This window comes from Martes martes (genome assembly GCF_963455335.1).
Source record: "Martes martes genome assembly, chromosome: 5".
NCBI lineage: Eukaryota > Metazoa > Chordata > Mammalia > Carnivora > Mustelidae > Martes > Martes martes.
The window spans coordinates 89784686-89801494 of NC_137892.1; the positions used below are offsets into that span (position 1 = coordinate 89784686).

A 16809-nucleotide genomic window follows, 5' to 3' on the forward strand; every position below is an offset into this window, starting at 1 on the left:
CTCGGATGTATCCCACACTGTGTGGCGACAGTTTGATTTCTCTTTACGACTCACGTCCTCTGGTTTCCTTCTGTTGTTCTTTCCGCTAGAAAGAAATTAGACTTGGGAAATCAGAAATGAAACTTCAAACTCCGATTTTAGTCTGGCTTGGAAGCAAAATCAGGCCCGTGGGGATCTCCTTCAGACGTCTCTCACTCTCGCGGAGGGATACAAGGGAAAAGGCCTCCATCACACGTGCGTTAGAAGAGGGGACTTAGCAGAAGCAGGGGAGAGAGGCGGGGTTTAACAAGTTCGCTAGTAGGAAAGGGAGGGAGGCGGCCGCACGTCTTTTCTGGAAGGCGGCAATTGGGCGAGACGGCCAGTGACGCAATAACTGCGCGCTCACAGCTTCAGAGGGTCGCCGCCGCGTCTGCGCATGGGGAGCTGGTTGCCGCTGCAGCCGCCTGGAATTGTGGGGGTTGTGTCTAACCCCTCGGCTGCCGGGCAGGAAGCCGAAGGTAGGGGCGAAGGGGGCCGCCCGGCCCTGGAGCTGGGCGGGTGTCTCGGACCGGTGTCCTAGCCTCTTCCCACAACTGTTCCGGGGTCCCCACACAGGACACCTACCCCCCCCCCCCCATACATCTCCTTCCAAAGCGGGACGACCAAGCGAGATCTGGCCTCAGCCCAGGAGTCGCCTTACCTACCTTTTTTGTTCACAGCGTCTCCAGTAACTTTTTTTAAGTGCCAGGGTATGAGGCGGTGGGAATTCCGAGACTAGCTTCTGATTCTCTGTTTCAGCTTTCTTTTCTGTTTCCTTCTCCCACCCTGTTTCTGCATCTAACCGCTCCTTTGCTGACATTCTGGTTCTTGGCCGAGGCCTTGATGTCTTTTCACCATATGGAATTGATCATATGCCTTCGTCGTATTTCCACGCCTGACTTGTGTTGTCCTTTTTCCTGGTAGATGGAAGACTTGTCTTTGAAGTGCGGATTTCACACTTTGGTGTTTTTCAAATCACCTAGGAGGTTGTGTACATCCCTGGCCTGTACTCAGGGATTTCATTTAAAGTAGAGTATGGGCACCTGCAGTGCTTCCCGGGTGATTCTGATGGTCCTGAAATACTTGCTTTGAGAGTCTCTCCTGTAGAAGACTGGAGGGAATCTGTTGCCATAGGAGCTCCTGAAATGGGCCTCCAGGTGGGAAAGAATACCTAACACCTGAGAGGCCAGTGGGGGTTTCTTTGCATTCTAGAAAGTAGAGGAACGTTTGAGGTCTTTAAAAAAAAAAAAAAAAAAAAAAAATTGCCCCCCCCCCGCATATGTAATGTCAGTTTTCTACTAAAAAGTTTAATATCTGGTATTGACTCCAGTTTGTGTGGCTTTCTGACCTCAGTAAAACAAAACCAACCACAAACTTATTTGGGGGGATTGAAGGGGTTAGATTAACCCAGAGGAGGCAGGCAGGAGGAGAATGAATCTTCCATGTCTGCTAAGAAAAGAAACTGATGTGTTTATAAACAGTAACGGTGTTTGTTTTGACAGTGTAAAAGTTTTGTTTTATATCTTTGTGTCTTTTTAGCTCCCACCCCACCCAAGCTTTTTTTGTTGTCTGATAGAAATATAGCCAGATTTGGGGTTTGGATAGGATTTTGATGGGAGCCAGGGTATGAGGATGTTAAGATTGATGTATAACATGGATTTTAAGTTGGGGTGTGGTTTCAGTTGAGAATTCAGTTGTTTTGTTTTGTTTTTTTTCAAAGATTTTATTTATTTGACAGAGAGCAACACAGCAAGAGAGGGGAACACAGGCAGGGGGGAGAGGGGGAGGGAGAAGCAGGCTTTCTGCCAAGCAGGGAGCCGGAGGTGGGGCTTGATCCCAGGACCCTGGGATCATGACCTGAGCCGAAGGCAGACGCCCAACAACTGAGCCACCCGAGAATGTGGCTCTTAGGTTTTTAAGAAAGTGTTGCCACACTAGATTTATGTTTTTCTTTTGGTTGTTTAATGAATTTAATCTGCTAATTATGTGGTGTTCTGAAGTGAAATTGGCTACAGAAAAACTTATTTCCCCCATTTTACAGAGGGTAGGAATGGGGAATATGTTAGTAAGGCGGTGGTGATCCAGGAATGAAAAGTTGCCTTGTTCTTGGATTCCTGCTTTCTTGACCTTCCCTGATGTCTTTGGAGACCAGTTATTCTCTGCAGAGGCCAACTTTGACCCCTGGTGTGTTTCACTGATCCAATAAAAGGCTAGTGAAGTGAAACCGAAAAATTAACAACATGAGTTTTAAAGTAAACATGCTAGAACTTCATTGAGTGCTGTTCTCCTTTAGAGTGGTATGCGTAGGTGGGAGTGGTGGGAGTGTGGCCTTAAGTGATCCGTCATTGTCTGAAGCAGTTTTGAAAATCTACCTCTGAAATTGTCTTCAGAGACATTTTTGAACTATATTAGTGATCAGTTTCATTAATACATAATACCATACTGTTGGCTTTTTTTAACCCTAAGTGGCATGGTTAAAGCCACTTTCACCTGACTTGTCTTCAGGTGAGTAAAAAGTTCTTTTGAAGTGGACTTAATAGATTTTTGGTGTATGGTGAACATGTTTTGAATCTATCACTTACTAGCCATATGACCCTGCACAAGTCACCTCTCAGGCTCGGTTTTCCACTGCATAAAAATGGGAATACTGGAGCACCTGAACCTGGCTCAGTCGGTGGAGCATGTCTCTTGATCTTGGGGTTCTAAATTCGAGCCCTATCTTGGGTGTAGAGATTACTTAAAAAATTTTTTTTTAAATATTTTATTTATTTGACAGAGAGAAATCACAACTAGGCAGAGAGGCAGGCAGAGAGAGAGGAGGAAGCAGGCTCCCTGCGGAGCAGAGAGCCTGATGCGGGGCTCAATCCCAGGACCCTGAGATCATGACCTGAGCCGAAGGCAGAGGCTTTAACCCACTGAGCCACCCAGGCGCCCTGTAGAGATTACTTTAAAATTCTTTTTTTTTTTTTTATTACTTTAAAATTCTTTAAAAAAAAAAAAAAGGGAGTACTTACTTGGAAGAGTGGTTAAATGAGGAGGAACCCATTAATGGACATAGGAATGCAGTAACTTTCTGTCCTCAAAGAATGAAGATTTACTATCAATGAGAATAGTTTTTGAAAAATGAGTCTTTTTTTTTTTTTTAAGATTTTATTTATTCACTTGACAGAGATCACAAGTAGGCAGAGAGGCAGGCAGAGAGAGGAGGAAGCAGGCTCCCCTCTGAGCAGAGGGCTGATGTGGGGCTGATGCGGGGCTGGATCCCATAACCCTGAGATCATGACCTGAGCTGAAGGCGGGGGCTTAACCCACTGAGCCACCGAGGCGCCCCTGAAAAATGAGCCTTTAAAAAATATATAATTTATTTGACAGAGAGAGATAGAGATCATAAGCAGGCAGAGAGGCAGGCGGGGGGGGGGGGGTGGTGAAGCAGGCTCCCTGCTAAGCAGAGAGCCCGATGTGGGGCTCTATCTCAGGACCCTGAGATCGTGACCTGAGCTGAAGGCAGAGGCTTAACCCACTGAGCCACCCAGGTGCCCTAAATACTGAGTCTTTAAAGGTAAGTTGTATCTTTTTCCAAATAGGTAGATGCCTTTCTCTGTTTATTATCTTTGTCAATTCATGCTCTGACCTCATCCTACCTCTTCCCCCCACCCCCTACTTATTTTCTATCCTTTCCTCAGTGAAGCTGTGTTGCAGAGGCTGTCTGCCATCTCTTGGAGTAAGCCTCTTTTCAGGAGAGCTAATCTGAACATTCTTAAAATGCTAGCTCCTTGGTCATGTATTCCTGGGGATTTTTCTTTGGGGCCTCAGCTGGTGCTTAGCTCACGCTCTGTAGCACAGGCATCTCTAACGCCTGGATTTTGTGTCAATTTGGAGACCTGTCCTTGTGAGGCTAATCTTTTCTCTTTTTGAACAAGGATGAATACTTTATCCTTCTCTGAGTCAGTCTTAAGCTGCAGGCCTTAGCTTTTCACAGCACAGAGCTTCTTATTTTAATTATATGTAGTCTGAAGGGGCAGTATCCTGCCCTTTTCTTCATGTTCTTTCACCAAGGGCTTCACTGCTGAGTAGGAGAGGAGGAGGATAGCCCCTTGCCATTCAGGTGGGGCTTTGGGTAACCCCTGATTCCTAGCATCAACAGTAATTGAGTTTGACTTTGGTACAAGAACCTTGTAAAAGATAGAAGCTGCTCAGGACACATGTGAAGAATTCTCCCAGTTTTACTGACTTGGGAAGGGTTTACACTCGGCATCTTTCCTTCTTCTATTTTCCACCAGAATCCAGGAGCAACAGAATTATGTTCTACACAGTCTTATAGTTCCTTCAGATTAAACCAGGTAGCACATAGGTAAGGGTGTGGTTGTGTTGGCTGGCCATATCTGCTTTCATTCTCCTAACAGTGCCCTTGGTTTTAGTGTTTTAGGCATTGAGATGTGTCTAAGTTGGTTGTGGGCTGCTGTAATAGAATACTATAGAATGGGTGGCTTAAATAGCAAACAATTATTTCTCCCCATTCTGGAGTTTGGAAGTGTGAGATCAGAGTGCCAGCATGTTCAGGTTCTTAAAAGTAGTGGGTCAGCTCTTGAGACCTCTCATCAAGTGTTTTTTGACCTTTTGTTCACTATCCCCTTTTGAGTCCCCCTCCCCCACAATTGTCCCTTCCCCATGAAAAAAATTTTTTTTTAATTTATTTGACAGACAGAGATCACAAGTAGGCAGAGAGTCAGGCAGAGAGAGAGAGAGAGAGGAGGAAGCAGGCTCCCCCCTGAGCAGAAAGCCCAATGCGGGGCTCCATCCCAGGACCCTGAGATCATGACCTGGGTGGAAGGCGGAGGCTTTAACCCACTGAGCCACCCAGGCACCCCTCCCCATGGAATTTTAATACCAAAGATATACCATGTATCTATTTATGTATTGTGACCCTTTGGAGGAGCATAAACTTAAAATAGCTAAGATTTTTATTCCTGAAGAATCATTCCCTGCCGTGCTTGTGGGCAATACTGCCCTCATTGAGACTGCATGGTCTTACCTATATTCTGTCTCCAATACAGCCATCAAGGCACTTTTTATGTCTATAAGATCAGTTAGGACACCAACACCAGACTACTAAAGGTGGGAGAACGTTATCTCATTCAATCTTCCTATTAACCTTGTAAAATAGTTGGTATTACCCCATTTTACAGATGAAAAAAATAGGCTCAGTGAGGTTAAGTGACTTGACCAAGGTCAAAAGGTTTGTTGTAGTCAGGTTTTAAACCCAGTTCTGACTCCGCAGTGATTTCTTTTGCACTGCGCTACCCTCCTCCTCTCACCATGAGCCTGCTCACATCAGCAGGATATTTGACCGTTCTCTTTATTTTCTTAAGGCTCTCCTAGGGGCCAGGCCTAATGGAAGATGTTGAGGACACTAAAGTGAGAAAGAGTTCCTGGTTTTGAAGAGCTCACTTAGTTTTCCTACGGTGGGGTGTCTTAGGGATAGTGCCCTTGGTACCCATCCTGTTTGACTTCTCCTGAGATGGCTGGCAATAGCTAAGGGCTGTCATGCAAAGATTTGAGGTAGTTGGCCTTTACAAGGTTCAAAGCTGTGAATATGTCCCTCCTAGTTTGATTTGCCAACCAGCTGAGCTGTTCCTAATCGCTGAGCCTATTGCCTAAAGTGTGTTGCAGGCCCAGGAAACTCCTTGGCCATTACATATTTATAAGCATGGGGATTAGTAAGATGCCATTTCTTTCTCTTTCAAGATTTTATTTATTTGTCAGAGAGAGAGTAAAAGTAGGCAGGGTGGCAGGCAGAGGGAGAGAGAGAGAAGCAAGCTCCCCGCTGAGCAAGGAGCCTGATGCCGTTCTCAGGACCCTGGGAACATGACCTGAACTGGAGACAGTGGCTTAACCGACTAAGCCACCCAGTGTCCAAAAGATGCTATTTCTGTTTTTTTAAGTGATATTCCTAATTCAGAGCAGAAGTTTTGTCCCTTTCTGATGTTACTCCATATTGCTGGCCTCAAAACCTAATACTGTTGGGGCGCCTGGGTGGCTCAGTGGGTTAAAGCATCTGCCTTCGGCTCAGGTCATGATCCCGGGGTCCTGGGATCGAGCCCCGCATTGGGCTCTCTGCTCCACGGGGAGCCTGCTTCCTCCTCTCTCTCTGCCTGCCTCTCTGCCTACTTGTGATCTCTGTCAAATAAAATAAATAAAAATCTTTAAAAAAAAAAAAAAAAAAAACCTAATACTATTAAGAGAGTTGGAGAAGAAATGGAGTATGTTTGGAGGTAGAGGTGGGAGAGAGAATTTTTACCTACACTTCTCCAAAGGGTTAAATTGAGTTTAGTCTTTGATATATATATTTTTTCCTTCCAAATCTTGGACTTTTTAAAACATTTTTTTAAGAGAGAGAGGGGGGGATAGAGAAGGAGGGTAGGGACAGAGGGAGACAGGGACTCTTAAAGCAGGCTTCATGCCCAGTGCAGAGCCTAACTCCAGGCTCAGTCTCATTACCCTGAGATCATGACCCTTGCCAAAATCAAGAGTTGGACACTTAAACGACTGAGCCACCCAGGCGCTCCCCAGATCTTGGCCTTCCGAAGTGTTCTGTTTACCATCTGTTTCTCTGATGCCTCCTTGGCCTTACTTTTTCATAGCTGATCCTGCTGTGTTGGCTCAGGTGTTCCTGGAAGTTGGAGCCTTTGGGTAGTGTCTGATGCCCATGTCCACATGTCCTATCCACAGAGAAATGGGAAGGGGTATGTTTCTCTTGACTGAGGGGGAGGGTGTTGTGCTTTTTAATTACCACTTATCATTCCAGGCAGAAGAATATCACAGCAGTCAGTGAACTGATCCATGTCTAGCTACTGCCTTTTCTGTCTTATGAAGGGGAGGAGTTCTAGAAACTGAAAGAATCACAGATGCATCTCATAGAGGTCAGGTGAGGGAAGGCTGATACCAATGGACTTATAAATGGGCATTTCCTTATGTCTGGAAATAGTTTCATGCTTTTGCCTCTCTCATTTCTGTGAGGCTCCCATGGGGTTAGCAGGCATCTGACCAAACTTGAGAAAACTAGCGGGCTTCAGTTCAGTGGAAGTAACATAAAGTAGGGCAATCGATACAGACAACATTGATTGGTCACACTTTGAATTCAGTTGGTATTAGAGTTGGAAACTTAAGGGGCAAAGTCCTAAGGAAGGTATTTAAGGTTGATTTTGTGACTCTCCCCACTGCTGGTCATGGGGAATTGGGTTTGATTGTATTCATGAAGCAAAGTCTCCATCTTTGGGCCCAGCTGCTAAAGTCTGAAATCATGGTGTTTATGGGCTGGAAAACATCATCCTAGGGGTCTTTATATCAATTTTATTGAAAACATCAGTGCTGGGTCTGGTTCAGATCCAAGGAATGGCTGTTGGTGGTTTCTTTGGTAAGTGAAGAGTCAGGAGGTTCCCTAGTAGTTCTGTCACTTTCCAGTGCTTGAGTTTTGTATTCAATGGTTCTTATTTTATTGATGACAAAAATGGGTTCCAGAGAAGTGAAATGGGCTGTATACCTTTTTTAGGGCCATCAGCATATTACTTGCAGAGCTGAGACTCAAGCCAGAGGGCTCACAGAGGGTGGCCGTAGAAGTTGTTAAAATTATTTAAAGCCTTATAAAGATGCAAGATGCCATTGCAGTTAAAAATCTCCAGGGAGGAAGAAGGGCCCCGCCTCCACTGACTGCCTTATTCATTATCTTAAAACCTTCACTGGTGAGGTTTTTGGCTGTCATGCTGATTTCTTTCCTCCTGTTGAGGTATGTTTCCTCTTGATCTTACCCTGGAGAAAATAGATTTGAAGCTTCCCCCTATTTTAGAAACAAAGAACAAGTGCTCAGGCCAGGCTGCTCTGAGGGTGTTCTGTAAAGAATGGGGCCAGTGCACCAGTGGACCTTATCCGGTGACCCGGTAAACCCGTGATATATCGCGAGGGAGAAAAAGAACGAGGGAATGAAGGGTGTGTCAGAGTGGTTTAAAAACATTCTGGAGGGCGCCTGGGTCGCTCAGTCTGTTTTTGTCTGTGTTTGGCTCAGGTCGTGATCCCAGGGTCTGGGGTTGAGCTTTGCATCAGGCTCCTTGCTCGGTGGGGAAGTCTGCTTCTCTTCTCCCTCTGTCTACTGCTCTTCCTGCTTGTGCGCACTTGCTCGCTCTCTCTGTCAAAGAAATAAAATCGTAAAAAGAATAAATAAAAACATTCTGGAGTCAGCTTACTTGGTTTCATATTTTGCTATTTACCTACTGGCTGTCAGGTCATGGGTAAGTTACTCATTTTCTCTTAGCCTTAATTTCATGATCTGTAGAATGGGATTAGTAATAGTTCCTCTTGGAACTGTCTTGAGAATTACTTGAGAGAATGCATATGGAAAGTGGCTCCTCTGGCACAGTATAAGTGCTCTGTGTGACCAGTCATGTCAACAACAGTAGTTTCTAATTCCTGACCCAAGACTTGGTTACAGGATAAGTTATGCTGACTAAGCCAGTGTTACCTTCACCATCGCATCATTGTCAGTCTCCTTTGTTGTTTGATTATTCATATCAGTAGTCACAGCTGGCTCATGCTGAATAAAAGTCACGAATAGCAAGGAACTTTGAAGTTTCTCTGCCATCTTCTTCCTTACTTAGCTTAGTTCTCACCTCTCTGGGGCTGCCTTTGACTGGCTCTCCCAGCCAGTGGGCCCTGTGTCCTGGACAGTGGCTGACATGGGGATGTTACTGGAGCAGAGCTGGCTGTCCAGAGTCTGCCTGGGGCCCTCTGACAGAATGTTCTCCCTGTCTCTTGCCATCTGCTCTTCAGCCAGACATGAAGCAATTAGCTCGTTGTGGGAACTTTGACTTCTGTCACGGCTTTCTTCTGATTTGTATGCCCATTTCTGGTCCTTGTGCAAGGTCAGGGAAGTGCAGTCAAATACACAGACCCAGATTTTGTGTTTAAGTTGACTCTTTCTTTTGGAGATTTACAACTGGTTCTGTGTAGCAGTGGGGGTGGGAGTAGGGAAAAGCTCCTGAAGCTACTACCTCTCATACTGATCTCAAGCTGAGTTTCTAAAAAACCCCGAGTACTGTAATTATAGCCTATGCCTTACTTCTCTGAATGAAACAAATAGGCCAAAACCTTAACATTGAGGGGGGGCAGTGTGGGAGAACAGTCTCAATTGGTTTAAAAAAAAGAAAAATTAAAGAGTCAGTGCTATTGTCTTCAGTTGTTCCACAAGCCTCTGCAGTATCTTTCTTACCTAGTCTTAATGCTTGCCCTATTTTCTGTAACTGCTCCTGAGTTATTATGGGAGCCTCCTCCTTCAGTTTCCTCTAGGACACTGTGTACCACTGCCCCTTGGGGTCTTCCTAAATATGGTGCTTATTGGAGAACACTCATGCTTAGAAGCCTTCAGTGGCACCCCCTGGCTGCTGCTGAATGCATTCTAAATGTATCATTTGTCTGTCATTTGTCCGGGTGTTCCGATGTTCTTTGCCTATCACGGTGTATCCCTGTCCTACCGCTTTAATTATATCCTCTACCGTTACCCACATGTATCCTTTGCTCTTGGTATACTGGTCCATGTGGCCCTCTAAACATGCCTCATGTTTGTGATTCGGCCAGTTCTTTTTCCCAGAGTCCCCTCTCCTTTGTTTCCTATTTAAGCTGCACAGCTGCCTTCTTCAGTGAGCCTTGCTTGATACCTCCTCATCTGTATCCCCATAGCAACACTTTGATTCTAGAATTTAGCATACTTTATCCTGGTTAGTTATTTTGTCTCTTATTATGTGAGCTTTTCAAGGACATGGGCTATGCTTTATTTTGTGTGTCCAGCATAATGCTGAGTGTAACATGGACACCATTAAATGCTTGTTGAATGAAGAAATATGTGAAAACCTGAGAAATGATAACAGTCCTGGTCAATTTCCAATTCTTTCCTGAAGCATTCCTTGAACCCTAGTCACAACGAGTCTGGCACTCTCAACTCCTAGAGCTCTTGGTGTCTGACTAGTCTGATTCCATAGAGTAAGTCTTCTTTTCCCAAATGGGTTAGAAATTCCTGGTGGGCAGAAAGTGCATCCCTCATTCCTGTTTGTGTCCCCAGCTCCCAGCGCAGTCCTTGGCGCATAGAGGGTGTTTAATAAGTGCTTATGAATGTCAGAGTCCTGCTCTTTGCCAGCCGATGTGCCTACCTCAGCTGCTTCTGTCACTCACTGGCCAGGAGTCTCCCAACTCCAAGATGTTTTCAGGGTCAGCTAGGGAACAGTGTCAGCCACAGGGAATGGTGGACCTGTGTCAAACTGAAGGGCTTAGGTGTTCCATGAAGTACAGCAGCTACTCAGCTATAGTCATGAGTGAGTGTGGCTCTAGTGTCCTTATCTTACATTACAAGAGAAGCCAGAAATCCAGATTTTTATGTGAAATCCCCAGGGACTACCAAAGTACATCTGTGGTCCAGATTTGACTTCGAGGCTACCCATCTGTGATCTTTGGATAGAGCCTGAAATTTCACATATTTAAGTTCCTTACAGAAGAAGAAAGGGAGTAGAGGACATAACCTGAAAGCTTTAAAGGGAGTTAAAGGGAGTTTTGTTGAAAGCCTAGATTTGCTTGGGTGTCCTGTTATTTTCTGTGGGGGGTGACATAGTCTCTTGAGCCAAGTCCTGCAGAGACCTCCTGTTTTGCTTCATCCTCCCTTGTATTCTGCCCCTGGAAAGATGGTGACCCAGGGACTTAGGTGATTTTTACCCTTTTACCCAGCCTCTGCTGAGGCAGGTGTAATGGTGGTTCTTGCTTCTGAGGGCCTGGTGGTCAGTCTGGTTACAGGCTGAGGTCCTAGGAATCATTCCTGTTGATGGCTTCTCTGAGAAGGAGTTCTGAATGAACCAGCACAAGTGCAAGGGAGGTATATTGTACAAAATTATTGCCTAAATGTGGTAGTCAAGGGGCAAAGCAGTGTAATAGCCAGGAGGAAATCTGTACCTCTATGGAGGCTTTTGCAGGGCGGTATGTTACCCTCTGACTGTCCTATTCTTTTCATAGTCCCTAGGAGCCTCTGGCAGAGTTTACTTGGCATTACCTTTTAGGTCCGAAGGTGTTACTACCATTGATACCTCCATCTGAGGCAGAAACAAACTGATTGGATTATTTCTGGAAGACTGCATGAGAAACTGAAAAGAATGATGTCTTTGGTGAGGGGCCCTAGGTGGCTGGGCAGTGAAGGAGAAGAGAGCCTTAATTTTCACTCCATACCTTTGTGTGCTTTTTCAAATTTGAGCTGTGTGTGTATATTGCTAATATTTTAAAAAATATCCCTGGGCAGGGGCACCTGGGTGGCTCAGGTCATGATCCCAAGGTTCTGGGATTGAGTCCTGCGTTGGGCTCCCTGCTCACCAGGAAGCCTGCTTCTCCCTCTCCTATCCCCCTGCTTCTGTTCCCTCTCTCACTCTCTGTCAAATAAATAAATAAAATCTTTAAAAAAATAAAATATCCCTGGGCAGACCCAAGTGTGGTCTCCTCTTCAACTTCCACTCTGTCCTCACTTTATTCCTTAACTGTGGATTCTCTGTAAACATCTAGAACGAGTTACTGTAGTTTGTCCCTTGGAGGTGACAGACTTGTTTTTCTGTTCCTCAGAAGTGTCTTAGGTTTTCTCAGCCACAGGTCTTCAGAATAACTGTCAGGCCTAAAGTATGCTTAACATTTTATTGTTTATAAAAGGGCTTTCATGGGGTGCCCGGGTGACTCAGTTGGTTAAGTGTCTGCCTTCGGCTCAGTCATGATCCCAGGGTCCTGGGATCAAATCTTGTGTTGGGCTCTCTGATAAGTGGGGAGCCTGTTTCTCCCTCTGCCCTCCCCCCACTCATGTTCTCTCTCTCTCTCTCTCAAATAAGTAAAATCTCTCTCTCTCTCTACTTATTTATTTTTATTAACATACAGTGTATTATTTGCCCCAGGAGTACAGGTCTGTGAATCATCAGGCTTACACATTTCACAGCACTCACCATAACACATATCCTCCCCAATGTCCATAACCCAGCCATCTTATCCATACCCCCCACCCCCCAGCAACCCTGAGTTTGTTTCGTGAGATTAAGAGTCTCTTTTGGTTTGTCTCCCTCCCAATCCCATCTTGTTTCATTTTTTCCTTCCCTACTCCCACAACCCCCCAGCCTGCCTCTCATATTCCTCATATCGGAGAGATCATATGATAATTATCTTTCTCTGACTGACTTATTTTGCTCAGCGTAATACCCTCTAGTTCCATCTACGTTGTTGCAAATGGCAAGATTCCATTTCTTTTGATGGCTGCATGATATTCCATAATGTATATATACCACATTTTCTTTATCCATTCATCTGTTGGTGGACATCTGGGCTCTTTCCATAGTTTGGCTATTGTGGACATTGCCGCTATAAACATTGGGGTGCGCATGACCTTCAGATCACTACATTTGTATCTTTAGTGTAAATACCTGGTAGTGTGATTGCTGGGTCATAAGGTAGCTCTATTTTCAACTTTGTGAGGAACCTCCATACTGTTTTTCAGAGTGGCTGCACCAGCTTGCATTCCCACCAACAGTGTAGGAGGGTTCCCCTTTCTCTGAATCCTCGCCAACATCTGTCATTTCCTGACTTGTTCATTTTAGCCATTTTGACTGGTGTGAGGTGGTATCTCATTGTGGTTTTGATTTCTATTTCCCTGATGCTGAGTGATGTTGAGCATTTTTTCGTGTGTCTATTGGCCTTCTGGATGTCTTCTTTGCAGAAATGTCTGTTCATGTCTTCTGTCCATTTCTTGATTGGATTATTTGTTCTTTGGGTATTGAGCTTGATAAGTTCTTTAAAGATTTTGGATGCTAGCCCTTTATCTGATATGACATCAAATAAAATCTTAAAAAAGGCTTTCAAATAACAGATCCTTAAAACATCCTCATTTCATAGAGATGAGAAATTGAGGTTTGGAGAGCCTGAATTACTTAAACTTACTGAGGGTTGTACAGTTAGGGCAGGGCTGTGACTAAGCCAAGTAGCCTTATGTCTTATTTCTGGTCCTTGCTCTTAGTGCTTATGTCAGTGAGGTAGTCTTCCCTTTTTGGAATTCTCTTACAGGTTTCCAGAGCTGTTTCAGTTGGGGGCAAGAATAGAGCTGTGGTGTTGTGCTTTATTTTTTTGGTTTTAGCCTTCACCTCTTCAGAACTCTCAGTGACATCGGCCTGTCTTCTCTAGAAAAAAGTGGTCGGTAGTAGGTTTCTCCAGTTTCTACTTAGAAACTAATTCTGCCTCCATTGGAGCAGTATCTTTTAGGGAAGCTTGAATTAACAGTTTTCTTTTTTCTTTTCTTTGCTGAGTATTATTGCTGCTCTTAGGCAAAGGGCTTTGTTTCCAGGTTACAAATCTTTTTAGCAAAGAAGTAAGTGCAGACTAGAACTGGAAGGACTTGTGGTGTTCTTGGATATAATTTAATGCTCCACATCCCAGAGAGCGTAAACATTGTAAAGTGCGCAAGATGGGTTTGGATTAATATCCTGACAACATATGGCTTGGCATGTAGGGCACTCCTGGGAGACCCTTCTCACCATACCTAGACCGCTTTTGCCGGGTGGCCCCTTCCCACATGTCTTCCCAGCAGCTGTTGTGCACCTGGATGAATCATCAGCTTTCCTAAGCTTTGGGGTGGGGGTGGGGGTACCAGTGTTAACTATTGAAAGCCCTCATGTGGGAGGTGAAATAAACAGACAACCCTGGGAGACCTTGTTTTAGTACTACTTAGCTTCCCCTTAGTTTGTCCAGGGTGTTCACTTCCGTTAGAAACACGGGCTGATCCTCACCACTGGTCTCTTCAGAATACAACCCTGAAAATCATCTTGCCCTTTCTACTCTCCTGCCCCTGGCATCATGGGTGTAGGAGGTCTCTGAAAGCTCTAGAGAGGTGGTGGGCAACATGGAGGGAAGGCTCAGTTGCTTCTAAAGACCAAGCAGAAGTCCTTCATTTTTTTTTTAAACTTTTCTATTTCTACTTAAATCAAAATTAGGTTATCGTCAAAGAGAGTTCTGTGTATTACTGACAGAGCTCAGAGTGGGAGAGGCTCTTGGTACCTCCTTTGCAGTCTCTGAAGAGAGCTTGTTGGGGGCATGTAGAGATCATGCCCGGGTTGTCTTTTCTTCCCCCAGCCCTGACCTGCAGTGTGCCAAGAGAGTTGCCCCAGCTGATGGCTTAGTCACTGGCTGGCAGCTTTGTGGGTCTGGAAACTCAACCAGTTCACCCAGGTTTAAGTTCCCGTGGGCCCTCTCAAGCACATGGAATTCATGAGCCCATTCAGCTATAATTCCGGTTAACTAATTAACTCTAAGAAACATGCCTAGCAAGTTGACTTGTGTGGACAGGAGGGAGCATTTTCTCCTCTATGGATAAGATGAGCTGGAAGCCAGCTTACCTCTAGAGGAAGTCAAGGGGAAGTAGGGTGGAAAGCTCCTGGCTGTAACATTAGATAGATCCAGATTTAACCATGTACTAGCTGTTAGACTAAAGAGAGTTATGTAACCTGTCCCTTATTGCTTCATCTGTAAAAGTCCCTGGGCTTTTCAGATACGCACACAATATGCATTCAGTATATCTTTTGTCCCATTTATTCACTTCTTCCCTCTCTCTCCTCACAGCATTGTATTTTAAGGGCTATCTCTCTACTCTGACCAAAGTATACCTGTTACTCTCTTGGGGCACCAGAAGTCAGAGAGACTGAATTTAATTCTCTGGGTACCTCTTGGTGTGTTTTTCACAGACCACAGCCGCCCTTTTACCATAGGTTATAGTAGGAACAACTAGATTCTAGCTCTCATCAGTTGGTTCCAACCTAAGGAGTCTTTGTGGTTATCATTCAAGTCCTTGGTAAAGACCTCTGTACGTGTCAGGTACTGCTTGGCCATGGGAATTTAGTGATGAGGGAGACAGGGTCTTCGCCCTAAGTAATACCTTTCTAATACCGTCCTCAGTTGGGTTACTTCTTTGGGTGGCTAGTCTTGTTCGTTCTTTGTTGATTCATACTGACTTGCTTCTGAGAGAGTAATCCTCTCCCTAGACCCTAGGGGACAGTGCCCCTTTGTGCAGCCTGGGCCTTGCCTGCTGGCTTGTCTGCTCTCAAACAGTGAGAGCAGAGTGCTGAGGCTGGAGGAAAAAGCCCCGCAGGCTACTACTGCCTCGGCCACACATGTCCCGAGAGCCTGTGCTTGGCACTCTTGAATGTTCCTTTTCTCCTTGCACATAGATTATAGTGTTCCCTGGTAATTTAAATTCAAAAACCCTCTGCCCCCCTTCCCTGCCTTGAAAAAAAAAAAAAAAAAGGCTCTGTGTATTACAGGGTGGAGAACAAAGCAGGCCAGCCCTGATTTCCTGGTGGGGTTTTTTTGATCACATGTATTTTTTTATGTAGCCTCAGTGTGGGTTACCTGTAATAAGGCTGCCGTGTAATTCAGGCATATTGATATTCTACAGTCATAGAATCTCACATCTTGTTCTATCTTGTTTGTCATAAATAGTGTGGTGGGTAGATTTAGGGGCTTTGGCCGACAGGAAGTTGTACTTCTCTGCTTTGAATTTCAGACTGCATTCTGGCCCCTAGTGGGCTCTGTATATAGAAGGCCCAGCAGCTAGGTTGATAGATTTCTCAGTTTCAAAATAGGGGCCTGAAGATAGTCCTCTGCTCTATCCTTCTCTCTCTCTTGCCAGTTTTCCTGGCAGTTGGCAGGAAGTGTGTGTGGGGAAGCAGGCAGAATTGCTCTCTGAGAACCATTTATCTGAACTCCCAGCAGAGAATTGCATTTGCCTCTCCTCCTTCTCTTTCTGTGGTATGAGGTCCTGTGATTTGGTACTGCTTGTCTCTGTGCAGTACGGAGGCCTGAGTATGACTCCTCTAGCCCTACTGGGGTTTTTATCAGTAAATTACTTGCTGGTTGGTCTTTCCCCTGAATTCCATCACTTTCCCAGGAGCGGGGGAGTCTGTCAACATTTGGAGACCTATTTGAGCCTCTCTTTCTGGCACCGTGGCCACTGAAACCATGATAGCTGAGCCCAGGTGAGCCATGTTTCCCACTGCTGCTGGGTCTGGGCATTGGCTATAGCTGGATTTAGCTTTAACAGTCACACTAGAGGCTTGGTTGGAAAGAAAAGAGCACTGCATAATTATTGCTTATGTATCAGTTAAACCTATCAGCCAACAGATGTCAAGTGCAGGAAAAAAAGTGAAATAATGTTATTATAATGGCATGATAGTTATTATTATAATAATCAGTTGGCATAGCTTTTGATAAGAGGCAGATCCTGAACGGAGTGCAGGGGGAAGGGTTAACCTTGAACTACAGCACAGTGAAGGGATGCTTCACCTTGTAGGAGATAGTGTGTGAATGTATATGATTCAGGTATGGGGTTGATACCCTTTCTGCACAGCTTGAGGTGGTATGGAGACTTCTGCTGAGTACTGTCTTTCTCATGGTGCCAGGGAATAGCTGCCATCCTCTGGTTTAAGGTGCCTTGGGTTGCAGGATTATGATTCCAAGCACCTAGGACCTAGGCAGAGATTTCATCCCTGTAGCTCCATTTGGAATTTTCAGAAAATCCAGCCTCATCCCCGTGGCTACAAATGATGAACTCCCCTCTCTTTAGCACACTGCACTCTGTCCCTATGGCGTGTCAGTGTATCTCAGCTATGCACATGCTTATTGTGGTGGAATGTGCTCATGGTAGACAGCCTTTCCTTACCCAGAGAGCTCTCAGAATGTTCCCATTCTGGTAAG

The 16809-nt window shown here is 45.1% G+C and overlaps 1 protein-coding gene across 5 annotated transcripts in view; it reads left to right on the top strand.

Annotated features, from left to right (window-relative positions):
• Positions 1 to 356: 356 nt before the first annotated feature.
• SIL1 (SIL1 nucleotide exchange factor) overlaps positions 357 to 16809 on the top strand; it is a 216377-nt gene continuing 199924 nt past the window's right edge. For 2 of the 5 annotated variants that reach the window (XM_080803525.1, XM_080803529.1), the window contains exon 1: positions 357 to 497. The gene's annotated coding sequence lies outside the window, so the exon portion shown is untranslated. Of the gene's footprint in view, positions 498 to 665; positions 707 to 16809 lie in introns of those variants that run through there. The other 3 variants (XM_080803526.1, XM_080803528.1, XM_080803527.1) reach the window with 2 other exon arrangements.